General features: G+C 51.0%; 1 pseudogene; it reads right to left on the bottom strand.

The window, feature by feature from the left end:
* Positions 1-1,642: 1,642 nt before the first annotated feature.
* On the bottom strand, positions 1,643-22,856 carry LOC120671089 (annotated as a pseudogene).
* Between the last annotated feature and the right edge of the window lie 849 nt (positions 22,857-23,705).

A 23,705-nucleotide genomic window follows, 5' to 3' on the forward strand; every position in this document is an offset into this window, starting at 1 on the left:
AATGAAGTCAGTTAAAGAAATTATGCATTCTCGTCCAACCATTTTTTTTCAGTCAAAAAGGCAATTGCACAAGCAACTTCGCACGCAATTGCACAAGTAACTTCAACGAACCTATAACAACAGCTCGATCAGTGAACACACATGTCAAGAGGTCACAAGCAGCTCGTCTTGTTAGACGCTCCACAGTGTGGAGTGATGCCCGGTAAAAATGATAGGCTCCACAGTGAAAATGAACATCCATTACTAGAGAGCTGCAGTGTGAAAAGTTACAGGCACCGGAGCTATCTTGAACGCCTCGATGTCTGCATGAATAAAATAGTGCTCTAGTAGCCTTCAATTTGCCAATGGAGGCATCTAGGCTTAGACTAAAAAGGACCAATGATATGTTTTTTTACTAACTGAGCATCGTTGCATGTTCTTGATCCGCTCTCCTTCTGAGCATCACTCTAAGATAGCACCACATGCCACAACGTGAGAAGTGGTGCCTAAACTCTCTCTTTCCTATTCTAGCATCACTCAAGGCTTACACTGTGGAGGGTCTTATCCTATTAACACCTTAGTTACAAGCACACGCTGCTTTCTATTCATGAGCTTCGTCCAATCCCGGCCTTTTTCACGAGGCGTGAGAGGAGCTTGTTTTGTTCACAGACTCACTCTAAAGAGTATCTTCAGGAGGATGCCTATACGGCTCTCCATCGTCATCTTCACGGAACCAATTAAGCGCCAAAACGGACCTCCAACGGTTCCTCCACCAATCTCCATCCATCCTACCACGTGAACTGGAGATGCCCCTCGAACCGGCTCCCAGAACCCAGCTTCTCCACTCGTGGAGAACTGCGTCTCGTTCGGCTCCCAAATTGTGCCTTCACCAACTGATGCCTTCGTACTCGACGGTAGGGCTATAATTTTTATAATTCAGTCACTTATGTAAAAGTTTCTTTATATCTAGATCCTCCATGGTTTTAATCGTAGAAATGGATTTTTTTTACGGAGCCAATCATACACGTTAGAGCAAAGATAATAGTCGCAGCCGACAGTAGGCGGAAACAAAACGCCAACATGGCCTGCATTTATTGCTGCAGCGGCGGGGTGGCAAGCAGCCAGCGCACGCAGCCAATCAGCTGCAAGCGCAGCAGCAGCAGCAAATAATCATGCAGGGGGCGCATCCGCCGACTAAGAGCCGCCGGGTCCCAAGACGCCCGCTTTTTTCATTTCTTTCTCCTCCACCTCGTCCGCTCCCAGTCTTAGATGGAAATTTGATTCCTTGATCTTGGTAAAATCCTTTTAGACGTCTCTCATATAGTCATATGCGAACGGAGAGAGTAACTGATAAGTCTTGTTTGGCAGTGGCAACAACCAACAGTGGACACTCACGCAGGGAGGTCACAGACAGGCACAGCCGCACAGGGATAATCAATGTTAATACAACCTAGAACCATTGTGCTGTAATCACAGTATATAATAATAATAATAATAATAATAATAATAATAATACATATAAAAGCAATGAACTGGCCTAACTCCAAGAAATGAATGTCAACGTCGGACAAAGCGCCCCCAAACACACCAAACATCTCTGAATAATAACATCACTATTCATTAGCCAATCATGAAGAGACAATAACGAGCCATACGAGAAATGTGTACACTGCAAAGTTAACTGGGTTCTACTTTATTAACATCCATGTCCGTAGTAACCGACAGCTCCCCCATTCTCGCCTTCGAATACATTGTGAATAGAAGTCTCATACTAGTTGATAATTTACACCAGTTGTTCCTCAACTCTTTGAGAAGATGATTTGGTTTTGTTTGGTTAGTAATACACATCACACTAAGACACTAAATGAACTATCAGTCAAACTTCACTTACAGAGCAAATTAATTTGAGAGCTGGAACCTTCCTATTGGTTTCCTAACAAGTATTGGGAATATCATACAGTCAAGATTGATTAATGTAAATGACTATTGACTAAGCACTTGATGAAAAGGACTTACAAATATAGCAGAAGAGTGAGGATGTCAAGAGCAACAAAGCCATACTGGAAAACATTGTACCTGCATATTTTGTGGTTCAAGTATCAAAATACATTTAAGTTCTAAATGTCTGCAACACCAAAGCAACTAATTTCACTCTTTCATTTGAGAGAAGAGACTCACTTGTAAAGATACTCAATTCCACGAAGGGATTGCAATGTGTGGCCAAAGATCTCTTGAGCAGCAGTTGCTTGTGCATAGTAGGCAAAAGCCATGGCACATAACTGAATCACACTGCACATAGAATAGCACGGAAATTATGACAATTAGATAATGGGTTTTACATCACGAAATACAAAGTATACAAGAATAGGCAGTCAACATCATGGAAGTCTCTAAACAAAGTAAATTCAACAAAACTAGTGCTCATTCAGAAGTCATTTTCATCTACAGTGCATGCAACATAAGAAAAACAATAGTTCCATTCACCATGGTAGATTGAGGAACATGAAAATATGATCATTCTAACTGACGGCGGTTGTCTTCCCAAATGAAAGCTTAAAAACATTTTCAGATAAAAATCATGCATGTTTGGTAATGAAATTCAGTTTCGACTGTTGAGGAAAAGATGCAAATCATGCTGCAGAAATGTAATTGTCGTGGTGTGGCAAACCACAGCCGGGTGGCGGAATGCACCCGCCTAAGCCCAGAGGGTGAGTACTCGGGGGTTAGCTAGGGCTAGTTCGATTTTGCTCGAAGAACACGATGAACACACCAGGTTTAGAGTAGTTCGGGCCGTCGGAGCGTAATACCCTACGTCCACTGTGTATTGTATTGCCTTAGTCTCGAGAGAGTCTGAGAGGGCCTCTGGTGCTGAGTCCAGCGTGAGTCTGTGTGTCGCGAGCGCCTCCCTTTTATATCTCAAGGGAGGCGCATACATGGCCGTTGGGTCCCCGACAGGTGGGCCCAAACGATGTAGTATAAAGTAATGTAATGTTCATACATTATGGCGTTGCAGGCGGCAGAGATCTCATTTCTGGATTTCCTTGACTGCCTGCGGGAATCCTCCGTCCAGCATATCCATGCGCTGTCTTGTCGAAACGGCGCCAGGCGTAGCTTGCGGCCTAGGCGGCATGATGGAAAAGTGACGTGCCGTCGTATCCATTTAATGCGGTAGACAGCTCTGCGCGGATGCTGCGCAGGCGGCTGCACTGTATACCTCGGTAATACGCGGCCTACAGTGAGACCTGACAAAGGCTGCCCCGCGTGCCGCGGCGGCAGAGCACGCCTCAACCACCCGCATTGAATGCGGTGGGTGGACGAGTCTTCCAACGGAAGACCGGCGCCCGCGCCTGTGGGACACGTGGAGCCTCCGGACCCCCCCCCCCGGCGGTATGCTTGCTCTACGCGCGTGCACGTGGGAGGTCCGGACAGACCCGGGGAGGTGCCGGACCCCTATGGGGGCTCCGGGCCCTCGGCTGTTGGCTCGGAGCTTCCCCTCCTCAGGGACACGTGGCGTCTCCGGACCCATCCCAGAGCGGGGAGCGGGTCCGGGGCCGTTGGCCCGGTGAGGTAGGAGCTTGACCCGTGGGGCCCGGCTGCTCCGCCCCTTATGGCGTAGTTACGGATGACTACGCGAGTTCTGCCTTGCTGCAGTAGAAGTGGGTAACCCTGCTACAGGGTACCGACAGTGGCCCCCGGGCCCACCTTGGGAGAGGTGACGAACCCGCAGGTGGGGCCACTACTGTGATCTGGCTCTGCATAACTTGAAGCCTCTTACTGCAGGAGTCTTGCCCGGCTTTGACCATCCATCGGGTTTATCGCTGCCTCATCACATCGCAACGGCTAACTGACTCGTGGCCCCCCTGAAGCGGCAGCTGCGTCCTGCTTGGAGCTTCACCGGCCCCAACGACAGCAGCAGGACCCACCGCAGAGAAAAGAGCGACTTGACCCAGGAAGCCCTGGAGGTCCTGGTGCGGGCGGTGACCGGGGAGATCTTCATCCCGGAGCACCTGATCCTTCCTCAGGGTGTTGCCTCCCTCTGCGAGGACTCACGCCTGAGGACTGCGGTGTTGGCCACCCTGCCAACCCTCGACGACGGCGGGCTGGCAGCGCGCCAGACTGGAGGCGACCCGGACCGCGGGATCCGGATCCCTGGAGCGTCCGGGGAGCAAGCCGTGCCGAGCACCGCGGGGTTCGGCCCCACTGCCAAGGGCAAGCAGGCCGTGGTTGGTAGCGCCGCCACGAGCGGTCCCAGCCAGGCCCGGAGCAGCTCCGGCGCGTCGTCGGGGGAAGCGGGCCGGCGCAGGTTGCACCGGGGCGACGGGACCCCAGTTATGGATCCCACCGCGAAGCGTCAGAGGACCGCTGAGGACGCGGGCCAGGTGAAGCGTCCCCTCATAAGAGAAGACTTAAATGTGTTACAAACATCAGTCCCAGGAGGCTGATGACACATTTATTACATCAGATGGTTCATTACCGTACAACTCTACGCGGTAGTAAGCAGAGAAACGCCACTATCGCGAGGATTACAATCCACACACACGCAACGATATAAATATAAAAAAAAAATCATCAGAGTCTTGCGCCATGCGGTAACTCCTGCGGGTGACCCAAATCCACAGGCAAGGCTGGGTGCGGGACGGTACCCCTACTCAACGTCGTCGGGTACAAAGTCTGGATCTTCTTCTGTAAAAATAAAGAATGGGGTGAGTACAAACGTACTCAGCAAGTCCAACCACACCCTCGGAGGGGGTATAAACAGAATATCATGCACATGGTAAGTCAAGGATAGGCTAGGGTTTGATTTGCGGAAAGCAATATTTTATGCAGGGGTTCGTTTGAAAGAAAACATTTTTAAAATCAGTTTTCTTATACCGAGTAACACCAAGGGTTGATCCGCACAGGATCCAAGTTTTAAGACTGCTACCGGACTCCTCATCCGCCGTAGCACTCGGCACAACTGCCGGACACATCTCCAAAACAACTCACGCCAAACCATCCCAAAGTAAACACTAGTTGTGAGACCACACCGTAACTCGCCCAGTACCGTGGGCACGGCTATTTGAATAGATTCTTAACTCTGCAGAGGTGTGCAACTTTACCCACAAGCGGGGTACCGCAACTCGATCACCTTAGTGTCGGTGAAGATCCCAACAAAGCCATTACCCACCTCAGCTCGACCTGACTAGCCACCACGGGATGCACCAAGGGGTCATCGACCTTTCACCTAGGTTTAACCGGGGCATAAGTCACTCGGGGCTTATCCCTTCTCCTTAGTCACCCGTTGCTCTCAGCTCTCCTGATGGCTATCAGACTAACTAGTGTGATTTATGCTAAGCCGTTGCCCATACAACGGTCGAGTGGTTTGCACGAAAGTGGAGTTAGGTGAGATGTAACACCAACTCGGTCCTTAGGGGTGACAAGATAGATATCTCCCTTCCTTGCCCTGCCACACCGGCACGAGCACACCAAACGGCAAATCACACTGAAATGCCATCCATCCCGTCTAGACTCATCTTTCAAAAATCCACTTTTATCCCTTCCCACACACACACCTTTTCTTTATAAAACAAGTTGTATAAAGTAGCAGGTCCTAAGCGTTCTAGTATTAATTAACGTCCAAGCAAAATCAGACATTAATCTAGGTGGTCAAGGAATGGTTATCACAAATCAAGGGGTGACTATCCAACTGTGTTTTCATGCAAGCAAAACATATGCAATTTTGTAAAACAGATCAATAGGTTGTGTTTATAAAAACTAGGACAAAAGCATGCATCAAAGGATGGGATTGAACTTGCCGTCTTCGAAGCCTTCGGGGAGGTCTTGTCCTTCGGGTTCGGGGTCGCAGAACTGCTCCACGTTTGCTTGCTCGCAGTACTGCTCGTCAACGGGCTTTCCTTCGTTCACACCGTTGTCTATGACGCATACAAACAAGCACACAATCAAGACACAGAAAAATAAAAATTTATCGTTGAGCTCGAATCAGAAACACATAAGATATGGAGTACGGAGTAATATTTTCAAGCGGTTTTCTGATGGCATGGTCAAAACTAAGTTATGAAAGTCGTGGTGAAGTTTCGGGTTGATTAGAGTTGTTTTGGCGCATGAAATGATAGGTCAGAGGGTTAAATAAGGATCTAGGGGCCTAATTGAAATTAATCTTGAGAAGGCAGGGGCCTGTTTGTAATTTTTGGAAACATCTGGGTTATTCTAGGAGGGTCAGGGGTCTTTTTGGGATTAAGTTTTTACTAGAGAGGGGTTTATTTGCGAACGTATTAAAGGGTGGGGATGTTTCTGTAAAAAGGCCATAAGAGTGGAGGGTTTCCTTAACAAATAAAGGGGAGGCTAGGGGGTTTTGGGCAAAAAGCCCTCTCTTCTTCCTCCCCCTCGCGCTGCGAAACAGGGGAGGCGTAGGGGGGGGGGGGCGCCGGCGGCTCTGGGATCCGACGTCCCAGGCCACGGCGGCGGCCGGAGAGGAGGGGGAAAGGGGCAGCGGGGTGCAGGGGTTCGATTCCCCCTCTCACCTTGGCCTGAGGCGCGGCGAGGAGGCGGGGCAGCGGGAGCAGGCGGCGGCGGCGCTAGGCGGTTCCGGTGGCGGCGCTAGGGAGCTCGGAGAGAAGAGGCACGGGGTTGTCTAGCTCGGAGTGGGGGTCGTGGAGCTCGGGGGTGCCCCTCGGCCCCTTTTTATAGGCGGTCAAGGCGGTGGAGATGGGAGCAGGGCGGTGGCGGCGGCCGGCGGGCACCGCGGGGCGCCTTAATGGTGTCCGGCGTCGCGACGCGGCGGCGCGGGCGGCGAGGCTCGCACAGGTGATGCGACTCCTCGGGCAGGCGGGCGTGGGGCAGGCGGCGCTGTGCCAAGGTCGCCGGTGTTGTGCGTGCACAGGGCGACGGCGCGTGCGGCGAGGTGGGATGGGACGCGTCGGGCAGGCGGCGACCGGCGCAGGCGGCGCTGTGCGGTCGTCAACGGCGGGCGGTGTGCGCATGCGCGCGGGCGGGGCAGCGGGAGTTGAGCGCGCGGGGGTGTGCGAGTGTGGTGCGGGAGAGGCGGTGTGTGTGCATGCAGGCGGGCCGGTGCGCCGCGGCACGGCGAGCGCGTGCACGCGCACGCGTGCACGCGGCCGGCCTGGGCGCGAGGTCTTGGAGCAGGGCCGGTCGGCGTTCACGTGAGTGGTGCGCGTGAGGAGCGGCGTGGTGTGGCGTCGTGGTGTGCGCGGGGCCGAGAGCGTGGGTAAGCGGGCGGCCGTTGCGCGAGCTGAGTAAGGGCAGGGCGCGGGCACGCGGGCCGGGAGCGGCTCGGGTGTAGCGGGGGCGCGGGCCAGAGGGAGGGTAGGTGCGCGTGGGAGGGGGCAGGCCGGTAGCGGGGAGCGGCTCGGGCGGAGCGCGCGGTGGCGAGCTGCACGGCAGCGTGGGGGGGGGTGCGCGGCAGAGAGCAGGGAGAAAGAAGAGAGAGGGAAGGGAGGAGGAGGAAAAAAAGAAAAATAAAATGGAAAATAGAAAAGAGAAAAGAAAAGATAATGGGAAAGAGAGAGAGAGAAAAAGGGAGGGCGGGATTCGCGCCGATCGCGGCGCCGACCGCGACTGCACGCGCACGAGCGTTGGTCGGGCGTGGCGCGGCGGTCGGTGTTTCGTGACGCGCGGCACAGGAAAAAGAGAGGGCCGCAACAGGGATTGGACATCGGGATGTTCGGAACAGGGAAGGCTCCCGAAATATTAGGGTTAGGGCTTTAGGGAAAAACTGGAGCTCAACGATGAAAACGGTTTTTTAAAAATATTAAGCGTACGATTTGATTTGGTGAATTTTTGGGATGTTACAAACCTACCCCACTTAAAATGAATCTCGTCCTCGAGATTCGGCTGGCTCCTAAACAAGTGGGGAAACTCCTTCAGAGCGTCTTCGCGTTCCCACGTCGCTTCTTCTATTCCGTGTCTGCTCCACTGAACTCTGCATATCCGTACTTCGGAGTTTCTGGTCCTCCTGGTGACAGTGTCAAGAATCTTAACCGGTACCTCCTGGTATCGCAGGTCTGGCTGCAAATCTATCGTTTCAACTGGCACGTGTTCTGCTTCGGGTACCCTCAAACACCTTCTTAATTGTGAGATGTGGAATACCGGGTGTATATCCGACATTTCTTCTGGTAGCTCTAGGCGGTATGCTACTGCTCCAACTTTCCTCAAAACTCGATACGGTCCAATGTACCGGGGGGGGGGGATTTCCCTTGTACCTGGAATCTTCGGGTTCCTCGAATGGGTGACACTTTGGGATACACGAAATCTCCTGGGTTGAAACTTATTTCCCGTCTTTTCTTGTCGGCGTAGCTCTTCTGTCGGGACTGGGCTGCTTTTAGCTTTTCTCTAATCTCAGCAACTCTTTCTTCTGCTTCTTTTATGAGTGCGGGCCCGACTAGGACACGTTCTCCAACTTCTGACCACATCAGCGGTGTTCTGCACTTCCTTCCATAGAGGACTTCGAACGGTGACATGCCTAAACTTGCTTGGTACCCGTTGTTTTATGAGAACTCGGCATAGGGTAAACTCTGCTCCCAATTTTTGCCATAAGTGAGGACACACGCTCTCAGCATATCTTACATAATCTGGTTTATCCTTTCTGTCTGGCCATCTGTTTGCGGGTGATAAGCGAAGCTAAAATCTAACTTGGTGCCCATGGTTTTATGCAAACTTTTCCAAAATCTAGAGGTGAACTGGGTCCCTCTATCTGAAACAATTCGGCTGGGCACACCATGCAACTTCACTACGTTTTCCACATAGAGCTTGGCTAGCTTCTCTCCGCCGTAATTGGTTCGTACGGATATGAAATGAGCTGATTTAGTAAGTCGATACACTATTACCCATATGGAGTCATGCCCTTTCTGAGTCCTGGACAAACCTACTACAAAATCCATTCCTACCTCGTCTCATTTCCAAACCGGGATGGGTAAGGGTTGCAACAACCCTGCTGGTTTCAAATGTTCGGCCTTGATCCTTTGACAAGTATCGCACCGGGCGACAAATCGTGCAATATCTGCCTTCATCCCATTCCACCAATATTTTTGTTTTAAGTCCATATACATTTTGGTGGATCCTGAGTGAATGGAATATGCCGAGTTGTGAGCTTCATACATGATTATTTGCCTGAAGTCTCCTTTCTGGGACACACAAATCATATTTTTATACCATAAGGTTCCCTTATTGTCCACTCTAAAATCTGGCGCCTTATTTTCTCCAGTCTGCCTTCGGATTTACATTAGCCCCTTATCTGAACTTTGTGCCTTTCGGATTCTGTCTTCTAGCGTGGATTGAACGTTTAGCACTTGGCTGGAACCTCGAGGGACAATGTGCACATTTAATCGTGCCATTTCCTCTCGCAGATGATCATCCTTGGGTCCATAGGATTTCCGACTTAGGGCATCAGCTACTACGTTTGCTTTCCCCGGGTGGTAATGGATTTCCAAGTTATAATCCTTAACCAATTCCAGCCATCTTCTCTGCCTTAGGTTCAGATCCGGCTGGGTGAAGATGTACTTCAGGCTCTTATGGTCATTATAAATTTCGCACTTATTCCCGATCAAATAATGCCTCCAAATTTTAAGAGCGTGCACTACGGCTGCAAGTTCCAAATCATGGGTCGGATAGTTCTGCTCATGAGACCTGAGCTGGCGGGAAGCATATGCAACAACTTTCCCGTCTTGCATCAGCACACAACCCAATTCTTGCCGGGACGCATCACAATAGATGACAAAATCCCGATGAATATCCGGTAGGGTTAGTACTGGAGCGGTCGTCAGTCTTTGCTTCAATTTCTGGAAACTCCTTTCACACGACTCCGTCCAGGTGAATTTCTTCTCCTTCTTAAGTAGCTCTGTCATGGGCCGAGCTATCTTGGAAAATCCTTCAACGAATCTCCGATAATACCCAGCTAATCCGAGAAAACTTCTAATCTCACTGACGTTGGTCGGTTGTTGCCAGTTGGAGACTGCTTCAACCTTCTCGGGATCCACTGCTACTCCTTCCGCGGTCAGAATATGACCAAGGAAAGCTACTTTCTCTAGCCAGAACTCACACTTGCTGAATTTGTCGTATATACTATGCACTCTCAGTTTTTCCAAAACTACCCTCAGGTGCTGCTCGTGCTCATGAATACTCTTCGAGTAAATAAGTATGTCGTCGATGAAGACTACGACAAACTTATCTAACTCGTCCATAAACACCTTGTTCATAAGGTTCATGAAATAAACAGGTGCATTTGTCAGTCCAAAAGACATTACTGTGAACTCAAATTGCCCGTATCGGGTGACAAAGGCTGTCTTCGGGATATCGCTCTCCCTAATCTTGAGCTGAAAATATCCGGACCTCAGATCGATCTTGGAGAAGTACTTGACCCCTTTTAACTGATCAAAAAGGTCATCGATCCTGGGAAGGGGGTACTTGTTCTTTATAGTGACTTTGTTTAGTGCCCGGTAATCTACACACAACCTCATACTTCCGTCCTTCTTTTTGACAAATAGAACCGGGGCTCCCCAAGGAGACGAACTTGGCCTGATGAAGCCAATTCGTTGTAGTTCTTCCAGCTGTTTCTTTAATTCTGCTAACTCCGAGGCTGCCATCCTATAGGGTCTCTTGGCTATAGGGGCGGTTCCAGGGACAAGGTCAATGACGAACTCTACATCCCTATCCGGTGGCATACCGGGAAGTTCTTCAGAAAAGACATCTGGGTATTCATTCACTACTGGGACTTCTTCCAAGGACTTGGCTTCCATGCTAAACACCATTAGGTTTGATCCACTCTCCCGGGTATGACAGGTCACTCGGACTCCTTCCGGGTTCGTGAGGTGTACCACATTGTCAGTACATCCTATGAGACCATTGTGTCGAGTTAACCAGTCCATTCCAAGGATCACGTCTGTTCCTTTGGACTTTAGTACTACTAAGTCTGCTAAAAATTCTACCCCACTTAAATTGATCCTTACCCGTAGACAACCTAGTTGACACTTGATGTCACCTCCAGGCGTCCGGATTATTAGGGGTGTTTTTAGTAGTATTGTAGGTATTTTGTGCTTTTCCACAAAACTCGAGGATATAAATGAGTGTGATGCTCCAGAATCAAATAACACTGTTGCAAGGGCTGAGCTGACTAGGTACTCACCGAGTACTACGCCCTGAGCTCCTTGAGCCTCCTGTGCGTTGATATGGTTGACGTGGACTCGTCCAAACGACTGCTGGGGCTGCCTCATCTGCTGACTGTTGTTGGCGTTGCTGTTGTTGCGGATGGGCACTCGGTTGGCACTTGACAGGACTGGCCTTGGCCCATTCACTGTATTGGAGAAGGCCGACGTAGCTGGCTTGTTCTTGGCATAGGGGCAGTCGGCGATGAAATGTCCCGTCTCACGGCAGTTGAAGCAGGCCCTCACATTGCTGTTGTTGGTGGTGACCTGGCTTGCATTACTCTGCGGGGCCCTTATGGTGTTCTGGCTTCTGGGCTGGGTGTTAGGGGCCCGTGGTCCTGTCACTTGAGACTGAGTTCTGTACTGCATTGGAGCTTGGGACCTTGGTGCGTTGTAGCTGAAGCTTCTGGGCTTCTGGAAATGATCCTGCTGGCGAGACTTGCTCTCCAGAAACTTGCTCTTGTTATCTTTCCTTTCATCAATTTTGGCCCTCTGTAAACATAGCCTTGTTCATCAGGGTGTTGAAATCTGGGTAGATCTGTGGAGTAAGCAGGGTCCGGAGTTCTGGGTTTAATCCTTTCTTTAACATATCCTGCTTCTTCTCATCGTCATTCACCTCTTCTGAGGCATATCGGGCCAACTCCATGAACTGGTGGGTGTACTCCTCCACCGACATACTTCCCTGCTGCAAAGTGCGGAACTCATGTGCCTTGCGCTTTATGGTGGCCGAGGGGATATGATATCGGCGGAATTCCTTCACAAATTCCCCCCAAGTGATGGTGGAGGCATCTTTGGCAGCAGCGCAGTAATTCTCCCACCAGGCTAAGGCAGACCCGGTGAGTTGGTGGGCTGCTAGAAGAACTTTTTCCCGATCCTGGCACTCGAACGGCTCAAGCTTCCTTTGGATCACACGGAGCCAATCATCTGCATCCAAGGGGTTGCTGGATCCGGCAAAAGTGGGCGGCTTGGTCCTCAGAAAAGCCGTAAGCTTGTCATTAAAGGTCTGCTCTCGTGGCCGCTTGTTTACGAGAGCATTGGCCTGTGTCTCCAGTATGAGATTCTAGTTGTGGATTATCTGTGCCAGGTCCGTGAAGGGTGGTGGTGGTGGCGGTAGTGGCGCATCATCATTTTTTCCTCTGCACTGGCTCACTTCTTGTTCTACGGGCGGAGGGTTTTGCTCAAGAGGCGGTGCTCCTGCATCAGCGGCTGGAGGGATCCGGTTGCGGGAGGCCCTCGTGATGCTCCGGGAAACCATCTGTAGATCGAGTGGATTGGGACTAAGATTAGGTGATGTTTAAGTTGTTTAATTCGTATTTTTGAAAAGACAGTATCTAACTTCTGCCGATAAGCACATAACTAACAAGCACACAACATACCAAACAACAAGCACAAACAACTTTATTATTGCAGGGGAAGGTACAACACGGGGCAAGGCCAAACGCGTACTACACGTCCGGGTACACAACTTCAAAAGAAAGGGGGCACAAATCTTCTTCGGACCACACGACTTCATCCCTTGACGGTCGCTAGCACTTTAAGCAAACTCATTGGCTTGAGTGGGTTCTTCCCTTGGAAGAGAACTCACGTCCTCCAGGGGAATGAGCGGTCCTTGCTCGCCGTCCTCTAGATCTCCATTTTCCCAGGGTTGCGTAGTGGCTTCTCTTGCGGCGGCGGCCGTAGACCTTCCAGGGTTCTCGGGTGGGGCTTGTGGGTTTCCGAAGAGTGGTCCCCATTCTATGACGGGCGTTACGAGCAGAACATGGTCTTCTCCTATTGCCGGGACTGGGGTTCCACTTCTAGCCCATTCCTACATACGCCGGTCCCGGGCTTGCCTGAGGCTCTCCTGAGCAACTGCCTCACTGCTGACCGCGGCTGCGGCTCTTGCCTCGGCTTGGACTGCTCGGATCTGTTGCAGTCTTACCGCGAGCTCTGCTTGCTTGGCTCGATGGGTCTGTTCCCTCAGCAAGTTGGCTTGCTCGTCAAAGAGCTGATCCAAGGAGGCTAGGTAGGTAGCCACTTGGTACAGGAGGCCTTCTTCATGGCGGCGCCGTTCCAGGCTTCTCATTCGAGCTTCCCAAACTGGGGTTCTGATGGCCGGCGGAAAGAACCTCATTGGTGTGGGGGCGAGGTGTCTTTCGAAAATCCGGCACAGGTAACGGAGTGCTTTCCTGACGGCTAAGGGATAGGTGTCCTGGTGCCTAAACCCTGTAGTGGTCACTCGCCATGGCTGGATGTCGGGGTAGCGGTCACTTCTGGCGATGACTAGGATCACCCTGCAGCGGAGAGTGCCATGATGCTCGTACTCTCTGCTGTAGTACCTTGGGCGTTCCGTGACGCCAAGGCTTTCCAGGGCGTTGATCAAGAGGCTGGGGAAGCCAGGTGCAGCTTGGCAATTGCCCTGGGTCCATCCTTCCTCAGCCATCTGAAAACAAAGATAGGGTGAATAAACTTACACAATTATTTGGGTACAAAGGAAGTGGATGATATTTATTATTGCAACATGGTGGGATACAGACTTCATGGATACACGATTATTAGGGCAAAGATTCTAGCTTGGGGTACTACTCCTATCATGGGGATTCTTCCTCGATCCTAAGGGGGCGCTTCTTCAGTGGGAGATACTGATCCATCATGTCATCTTCGGTCTAAATACCTTTATTCCAGTGGATTTCTTTGGGTTCTTCCTCCTCAGTCTGAGTGCCTATGTCCCAATGGGTTTCCATGGGTTCTTCTTCTTCCAAGTCCTCTCATCCGGGCAATCCATGTGCGTCCTCTTCCTTCAGTCGGCGGGAAAAATCTCATAGGAGTCCGTTGGAGGTGATGCCTGTAGATCACGCGTAGACGTCGCAGGGCTTTACGGGCGGCTTTTCGATAGGTGTCCGAGAAGCGAAAACCAGTGGTGGAGATGAACCAAGGGTCCACATCTGGATAGCGGGTGCTCCTTGCCACGAAGATCATCAGGTCGCACCGAAGAGTGCCCTTGGAGTCGTACTCCCGGTAGAGAAACTCTGGTGGGTCCACAACTTCGATGCGTTCCAGGCTGAGTATCAACAACTTAGGAAAGCCGGGCTCTGCGTGACAGATTCCGCTGATCCATCCATTGTCAGCCATCTGAAACAGGACAAGAACCAGTGGTGAGTGTTTGTGTGAAGAAAGGGTTAAGGGAGGAATAATCCTAGTGTGAAAGGGCCTAAGACAGGGTTTCGCTCCTAGGGTCACGTCCTACGGCCAACCTACGGCTTTGATACCACCTGAAGCGTCCCCTCATAAGAGAAGACTTAAATGTGTTACAAACATCAGTCCCAAGAGGCTGATGACACATTTATTACATCAGATGGTTCATTACCGTACAACTCTATGCGGTAGTGAGCAGAGAAACGCCACTATCGCGAGGATTACAATCCACACACATGCAACGATATTAAATATAAAAAGAAAATCATCAGAGTCTTGCGCCATGCGGTAACTCCTGCGGGTGACCCAAATCCACAGGCAAGGCTGGGTGCGGGACGGTACCCCTACTCAACGTCGTCGGGTACAAAGTCTGGATCTTCTTCTGTAAAAATAAAGAATGGGGTGAGTACAAACGTACTCAGCAAGTCCAACCACACCCATGGAGGGGGTATAAACAGAATATCATACACATGGTAAGTCAAGGATAGGCTAGGGTTTGATTTGCGGAAAGCAATATTTTATGCAGGGGTTCGTTTGAAAGAAAACATTTTTAAAATCAGTTTTCTTATACCGAGTAACACCAAGGGTTGATCCGCACAAGATCCAAGTTTTAAGACTGCTACCGGACTCCTCATCCGCCGTAGCACTCGGCACAACTGCCGGACACATCTCCAAAACAACTCACGCCAAACCATCCCAAAGTAAACACTAGTTGTGAGACCACACCGTAACTCGCCCAGTACCGTGGGCACGGCTATTCGAATAGATTCTTAACTCTGCAGAGGTGGGTAACTTTACCCACAAGCGGGGTACCGCAACTCGATCACCTTAGTGTCGGTGAAGATCCCAACAAAGCCATTACCCACCTCAGCTCGACCTGACTAGCCACCACGGGATGCACCAAGGGGTCATCGACCTATCACCTAGGTTTAACCGGGGCATAAGTCACTCGGGGCTTATCTCTTCTCCTTAGTCACACGTTGCTCTCAGCTCTCCTGATGGCTATCAGACTAACTAGTGTGATTTATACTAAGCCGTTGCCCATACAACGGTCGAGTGGTTTGCACGAAAGTGGAGTTAGGTGAGATGTAACACCAACTCGGTCCTTAGGGGTGACAAGATAGATATCTCCCTTCCTTGCCCTGCCACACCGGCATGAGCACACCAAACGGCAAATCACACTGAAATGCCATCCATCCCGTCTAGACTCATCTTTCAAAAATCCACTTTTATCCCTTCCCACACACACACCTTTTCTTTATAAAACAAGTTGTATAAAATAGCAGGTCCTAAGCATTCTAGTATTAATTAACGTCCAAGCAAAATCAGACATTAATCTAGGTGGTCAAGGAATGGTTATCACAAATCAAGGGGTGACTATCCAACCGTGTTTTCATGCAAGCAAAACATATGCAATTTTGTAAAACAGACCAATAGGTTGTGTTTATAAAAACTAGGACAAAAGCATGCATCAAAGGATGGGATTGAACTTGCCGTCTTCGAAGCCTTCGGGGAGGTCTTGTCCTTCGGGTTCGGGGTCGCAGAACTGCTCCACGTTTGCTTGCTCGCAGTACTGCTCGTCAACGGGCTTTCCTTCGTTCACACCGTTGTCTATGACGCATACAAACAAGCACACAATCAAGACACAGAAAAATAAAAATTTATCGTTGAGCTCGAATCAGAAACACATAAGATATGGAGTACGGAGTAATATTTTCGAGCGGTTTCCTAATGGCATGGTCAAAACTAAATTATGAAAGTCGTGGTGAAGTTTCGGGTTGATCAGAGTTGTTTTGGCGCATGAAATGATAGGTCAGAGGGTTAAATAAGGATCTAGGGACCTAATTGAAGTTAATCTTGAGAAGGCAGGGGCCTGTTTGTAATTTTTGGAAACATCTGGGTTATTCTAGGAGGGTCAGGGGTCTTTTTGGGATTAAGTTTTTACTAGAGAGGGGTTTATTTGTGAACGTATTAAAGGGTGGGGGTGTTTCTGTAAAAAGGCCATAAGAGTGGAGGGTTTCCTTAACAAATAAAGGGGAGGCTAGGGGGTTTTGGGCAAAAAGCCCTCTCTTCTTCCTCCCCCTCGCGCTGCGAAACAGGGGAGGCGTAGGGGGGGGCGCCGGCGGCTCTGGGATCCGACGTCCCAGGCCACGGCGGCGGCCGGAGAGGAGGGGGAAAGGGGCAGCGGGGTGCAGGGGTTCGATTCCCCCTCTCACCTTGGCCTGAGGCGCGGCGAGGATGCGGGGCAGCGGGAGCAGGAGGCGGCGGCGCTAGGCGGTTCCGGTGGCGGCGCTAGGGAGCTCCGAGAGAAGAGGCACGGGGTTGTTTAGCTCGGAGTGGGGGTCGTGGCGCTCGGGGGTGCCCCTCGGCCCCTTTTTATAGGCGGCCAAGGCGGTGGAGATGGGAGCAGGGCGGTGGCGGCGGCCGGCGGGCACAGCGGGGCGCCTTAATGGTGTCCGACGTCACGACGCGGCGGCGCGGGCGGCGAGGCTCGCACAGGTGATGCGACTCCTCGGGCAGGCGGGCATGGGGTAGGCGGCGCTCTGCCAAGGTCGCCGGTGTTGTGCGTGCACAGGGCGACGGCGCGTGCGGCGAGGTGGGATGGGACGCGTCGGGCAGGCGGCGACCGGCGCAGGCGGCGCTGTGCGGTCGTCAACGGCGGGCGGTGTGTGCGTGCACGCGGGCGGGGCAGCGGGAGTTGAGCGCTCGCGGGTGTGCGAGTGTGGTGCGGGAGAGGCGGTGTGTGTGCGTGCAGGCGGGCCGGTGCCGTGGCTCGGTGCGCCGCGGCACGGCGAGCGCGTGCACGCGCACGCGTGCACGCGGCCAGCCTGGGCGCGTGGTCGGGGAGCAGGGCCGGTCGGCGTTCGCGTGGGTGGTGCGCGTGAGGAGCGGCGTGGTGCGGCGTCGTGGTGTGCGCGACTAGCGCATGCGCGGGGCCGAGAGCAAGGGCAGGGCGCGGGCACGCGGGCAGGGAGCGGCTCGGGTGTAGCGGGGGCGCGGGCCAGAGGGAGGGTAGGCGCGCGTGGGAGGGAGCAGGCCGGTAGCGGGGAGCGGCTCGGGCGGAGCGCGCGGTGGCGAGCTGCACAGCAGCGTGGGGGGTGCGCGGCAGAGAGCAGGGAGAAAGAAGAGAGAGGGAAGGGAGGAGGAGGAAAAAAAAGAAAAATAAAATGGAAAATAGAAAAGAGAAAAGAAAAGATAATGGGAAAGAGAGAGAGAGAAAAAGGGAGGGCGGGATTCGCTCCGATCGCGGCGCCGACCGCGACTGCACGCGCACGCGCGTTGGTCGGGCGTGGCGCGGCGGTCGGTGGTTCGTGACGCGCGGCACAGGAAAAAGAGAGGGCCGCAACAGGGAATGGACATCGGGATGTTCGGAACAGGGAAGGCTCCCGAAATATTAGGGTTAGGGCTTTAGGGAAAAACTGGAGCTCAACGATGAAAACGGTTTTTAAAAAATATTAAGCGTACGATTTGATTTGGTGAATTTTTGGGATGTTACACCAGGGTAGCTCCCGGATCCCCGGCCCTCGCGGGCCCCCCGGGGTAGCCGCGCCGCCGCCGCCACCGCCGAGAGATGTCTCCCCCCGGCAGCAACAGCAGCAGCAGCCACGGAATGCGCCTCCGCCGCCGCCACGGGAGCAGCGGCAGCAGCAGCATCGAGGTGCGCCTCCACCGCCGCCACGGGAACAGGAGCAGCAGCAGCAGCAAGGTGCGCCTCCGCCGCCGCCACGGGAGGAGGAGCAGCAGCAGCAGAAGCAGTCGCCGAGCCTCCGTGGACGCTGGAGACCCGGCGCTTCAGGGTAAGTGTTATTCCGATCACTCCCCTTATTCTCGGTGCTCCGCTTTTTGCTGAAGGCTTCTTCTCTTTGTTTGCCAGGGCCCCTCGCCCAAGCAGTTCTTCCACCGCCGCTGGCTCGTCAGCGGGGGTCCAGGCGACCGGGGCCTCGACGGCGACGGCGAGAGCGACAACGGTTGCGGGGAGCTCGGTTGCGGCGGCTTCCGCTAACCCGGTGGTGCACAACGCGGCGACGACGGGTGCGGCAGCATCAGGCACAGCAACGCCCGACGCGGCGGCAGCGGGTGCGTCAGTGCCAGGCGCAGCAATGCCCGACGCGGCGACAGCGGGTGCGCCAGTGCTAGGCGCAGCAACGCCTAACGCGGCGACGGCGGAGGCGCCAGTGTCAGGCGCAGCTGCACCCGACGTGGAGGCCCCCGAAGCTCCCGACGTGGTGGCGCCCGAAGCTCCAGCTACGGCGGCAGCTGCGCCGACACCAGGCGCATCGACGGCGAGCACATCGGGAGAGGGCGCAGCAACGGCGAGCACCCCGGCAGCTGAGGTCCCGACGCCTGTGCCGGAAGTTCCCACCCCCAGCTCCGAACCTGCAGCAGAGGAAGAGCTGGAGGTGGTCTCTGGTAGGCGGCTCCTGTAGGGTCCCCCGGAGGAGGAAGCGGCTCCCCTTCCCCAGGTGCTGATCCGGGTCCGGCAGTCGATAGAGGAGGCAACCTCTACCGCCGAGGCGGCCTTCCGGCGGGAGTGGGCTGCTCTGGAGAGCGAGCGCCAGCGCCTCGGCGACTGGCACACCCGCCTGGAGGCGCGCACGAAGGCCGAAGCCTCCCTTGCTGCGCGTGTCCAGTCCGAACTCAAGGCCGACCAAGAGGCCTACCGAGCCAACATTCGGAAGGTGTTCGACCGGGAGTTTGCTGTAGCAAGCCGGGAAAAGGCCCTGGTGCTGCGGGAGGAAGCTTTTGCCAAGGAGGCGGCCAGCCTCGCGGCTCAGCGGTCCGAGCTTGAGACTCGCAGCCAGGGTCTCGAGATCCGCAAGCAGGAGCTTGACAAGCTCTCTGAGACTCTGCAAGGATGGCGCGAGCAGCTGTAGGAGTCCGCCAGCAAGCAGGCTGTTGCCGAGTTGGAGTTTGAGGAGGATAGGAAGTCCCTTGCAAAGCGGGAATCCCTCACCACCAACATGGAGCTCCAGCTCGAGCGCCAGCGCGAGGCCCTCATGTCCCTGAAGGAGTCGGCGGCGAAGAAGAAGGCCGAGCTCGAGGAGAGGACCCGCGAGGTGGAGGCGGCCAAGGCAGCACTAGACACTCGGGTGCAGGAGGCGATCCAGGGTATCACTGCTACAGGGTCCCAGAGCGGGGAGCGGGTCCGGGGCCGTTGGCCCGGTGAGGTAGGAGCCTGACTCGTGGGGCCCGGCTGCTCCGCCCCTTATGGCGTAGTTACGGATGACTACGCGAGTCCTGCCTTGCTGCAGTAGAAGTGGGTATCCCTGCTACAGGGTACCGACAGTAATAAATATAGTATCCATTACCCTGTAATGTTCAGTGAAAATGAAAATTAAACACTTTGACAATTCATAACATGTAAAGGAAGGCATTGATGGCATACCTGATGGAGCAAAGTAGTATGAGCCCAACATTAAACAAGGAATTCATTAAAGTGCCTCCCCATCTGAAACAAATTAATTGGTTTGTTAATGAGATTTATAATAAGTAAAACTGCAGGAAAAAAAAGGATGCCAAGTTGGTATGATCTGGTTACTTCATCGGGTAATTGTGATGAAAACAAGTTTTAAACCAAAGCATCATCTCAGCAGAAGAACGCGAATGCAGCAGTCCCAAGGAGACCTGGTACATAAATCACAGGATTAATTGGATTGTTCTCATCAGCAGCATAAGTTGTCAAGAATGGAAGATCAGAAGATACCCCAAACACCATCCATCTTTATGAATACTTCATTCAGGAAAGAAGATAGAAGAGGATCAATCAACAAGTATATGACTATATGTGCAACCCAAGCTATTGAAACAATTAACCTGCAAGAACAACAACGTTTTGAAGAGATCACTTGGGAAAGTGCACTTCATTAAGAGACAAGAGGACAGAAGTTCTGCACTCACCCAACAACACCAAATATAAGTTTTCCAACGTAACCAAGGACTGTGAATGCCCAAGTAGCCTCAGGCTGTGCCATAACAGGTGTCAAGGAGAGAATTTTAAACATAAAAAAAACTATGACATGATAATTTACATCAGATTACCTGTTCTCCTTGAGTATACATCTCTTCTATAGCCTTCATGTCATCTTCCAGAAGTAATAATTCCTGATATTCGAAAGTGTGCGCATAGCAGTTAGTGTCACTGCAATACAGCAATACACAAAGAAAAAAGTATGACATGAAAATTGGGGGAAAGGTCTACACTATAATAATCAGGGACCAAGTCCTCCATATGAACACCACATAAAAATCATGTGGCATGCACATAGACACCAACTCAACTAGAGAACTTGTTAACCACTAAAACTCCAAAATGCAAGCATGCCTACATTTGTAAAGGACAAGTGACATTAACTAATGTCTTGGCGTTACTTTATGACCACGCGTGTAAAAGGCTAAATATGGTTGTTGTTGTTGTTTCTGGGGAAGTAATAGCTAAAAATTACCAATGCATGGAAAAGGCAATTTCAATGAAATGTGTACCTTTTCTAAAGCCTTCACATTTGCGAAATTTCCAGCCCTTGTTCCCACTTCTTCCTTCTTGGTGAATGGTGAAGGGCTTCAGCCTCTTTTTCCAACTCCCTGGCCTTCTTTCCCAATTCAGTTGCTTCCTGCAGGGCGCATCTTTAACCTCAAGGAAACATTGATATCTGAATAATCAATAATTACTATCAGAGTATCAGGGTTATTAAGGCATTGCCTAGTCATCTAGGCGCTAAAAAAACTGGGTGCCCCCGTCGCTATGACAAAAAAAAACAGCAAAATGGGAGAGGAGGGGAGGCAGAAGAGAGGAAGAAGTGCGGGACTGGTACAGGCAGCAGTTGTCGCTGCTTCATCGGCATCAGCTCCAAACGCCATGCCCATCGCAAATTTCTGCAACATAGACGGCTCGCAGATTGGCAACAGGGCAAGCAGGAAAATTCAATATTTAGTTAACAGGAGGCAAGCATAGAAATCTTTGAATGAAAATTTAGAAGGCTCGCAGATTAGCACTGTGATCCCTTCTACACCCTGGTTCATCTCGATTGTACTGTTGATGATCAAATCGTAGACATAGACGGCCACTACCAGATGAGCAGAGCCGCTGTTCGGAACGCAGATTCCGTGGTCAAAGCTACTATACTATGGAAAAATGCATTGCTGTGCAAAAAGAGGTAATGTAGAGATGATACAAACTATGTGGAATCCATAAATGGGGATGCCTGACACAATGGAGTTAAACTGAAATAGCATAAGCTGTATTAGAGATTTAATAATTACAGGTAGCTGGTGCTAAAGAGAGTAGAGGGTGATTAGAATACTTACCCAGTTCGAGTACAGGTATTATATGCATCGTCAGGGAAAAATAGGTAGCCAACATTATTGTGGTACGGGTATTGTTTTCAAAGAGGACTCGTGGACCTCCTGGAGATGTAACACATGATAAAGGAAAATATATACAATTGGGCATGGGAAAACACAGGGCTTGTTAAGTAGACACCAACTTTAGTCAAAATGTTTGTGAACGGCTTTTATTTATCGTGATGTGGCATATGAAATATGAATAGGGAATTAATTCCATTTAATTTTAGATGGCCACTTTGGGGAAGGCAAAACAGGCACTGACCTTTGAATGTAGCCTACACAATACGTGTTCCAATTATACCCATGGCATTTAGCTATTAAGGAACTGTGTTTTTAAGAATAATAGATAAAAGTGTATCTCGATATTATTAAAGATGGAAATATATATATCTATAGTATCTCAAAAGCAAAGATCATGAAGCTGGGCACCAATCTAAGTAGCAACAAACTACATAGGAGCAGACAATCACAGTTTTGTAGATAACATGAGGGAAATAGAGTAGTCTAAAAGAAGGCACTGAGTAGGCTGGTTATACTGGTTGACCAATGCCCTGGTCCTGGATCCCTGAGTAAGATCACTGGCCTCCTTGTTTTGGCTGAAAAAGAAAAAGGACCGGCTGACTACAGATCTAAATGGGTGTCACTGCTGAAAATATATGTAGCATAATATTACGTGACTATTATGTAAATAAATAAATAAATAAATATCCAGTGCTAGCGTAACCTGACAAACACGACACTTGAAAAGTAATTATCACCATGAAAAAAGAGTCAAGTATATACATCATCAAAGAAAGGAGGACATGAGAAAAATGGAAAAGGAAATAAGGAAACTTAGTTTGCTGTTTAATACCAAACATTCAAAGCTGTACAGGGAAAATTTCAAATGAAACTACTAAATCTATTGTGTCATATGTCGAAGAGCCTTTGCTTTACAGACACAACAATTTCTTGGAAATTAAGGATAAATTAAGAGCTAAGAGTAAGTTCAAAATTAATTAGCATCAGTAACCACTGGTGTTGTATTTTAGGACATGGAACACAAACTTTGATGCAATTGTTTTGTAAACAAAGGTGGGTTCACTGCATTGTGTCTGCAGACAATATATACAACCAAAAGCATGGAACATTGCTAACTGAAGAAATTTTCTCAAATATCGTACCATTAGTCTTTGTCCCAGCTGTACATGGATAGTAGTAATCTGCAACAGATAGATGGGAAGCGGTATCAGTCATGAATGCATAAATAATTGATAGCCAAAGGGAGAGGTTGGGGAAGTCACCGGTGTTTATGCTTGTTAGATACATGGTAGCCACTTAATGAGCTCATCGATGAGATTGACGCACTTGGAATCAATATGTTGCAGCTCTGCTCACTCTAATTTACTCAATGAAGAGGCAGGCTGAAACAGAGAGGAAGACGGACAGATCTTTGCGGAACATGCGGCACGTGCTCTGACTGTTGCAGACGGCCACTCCTCCAGCAGTCCAGGCGAGACCGCCATCACGGGTTCATCCGCAATCGAAGACAAATTTGGGGAGGAAAGCCGCGAGATTCGTGGAAAGTCGGTGTCAAGGTGGACGGCAGGGGAGACAGGCGCCGGCGTGACGGCGGCGGAGGCCCTGACGGCGAGCGCGGCGAGCTCCTCGCGTTGCAGGCCGCGGCGGGCTGGGAGCACGAAGTAGATCTGCCCCGCGCGGAGCGCCACAGGGCTTGTTTGGTTGCCAGACTTTTTTTTTCCATAAGTCCCTATCGTATAAAAAAGAATTTACATTTTATAGTATTAAATAAAATCTGTTTATAAATATTTTTTGACAGCTGAGTGCTAATTCGCGAGACGAATCTAATGAGCCTAATTAATTCATAATTTGCTACATTAATGCTACAGTGACCATTCGCTAATCATATATTAATATACCTTATTAGATTCGTCTCGCAGTTTAGCCCCAGAGTTCTGCAGTTAGTTTTATAATTAACTTTTATTTAATACTTCTAAATACTAAAAAGTTCCAGAGACTTAAAAAAAAGTCCATGGAGCCAGCGTCGCGCACTGC

This window comes from Panicum virgatum, chromosome 2K (assembly GCF_016808335.1).
Source record: "Panicum virgatum strain AP13 chromosome 2K, P.virgatum_v5, whole genome shotgun sequence".
Classification (NCBI taxonomy): domain Eukaryota; kingdom Viridiplantae; phylum Streptophyta; class Magnoliopsida; order Poales; family Poaceae; genus Panicum; species Panicum virgatum.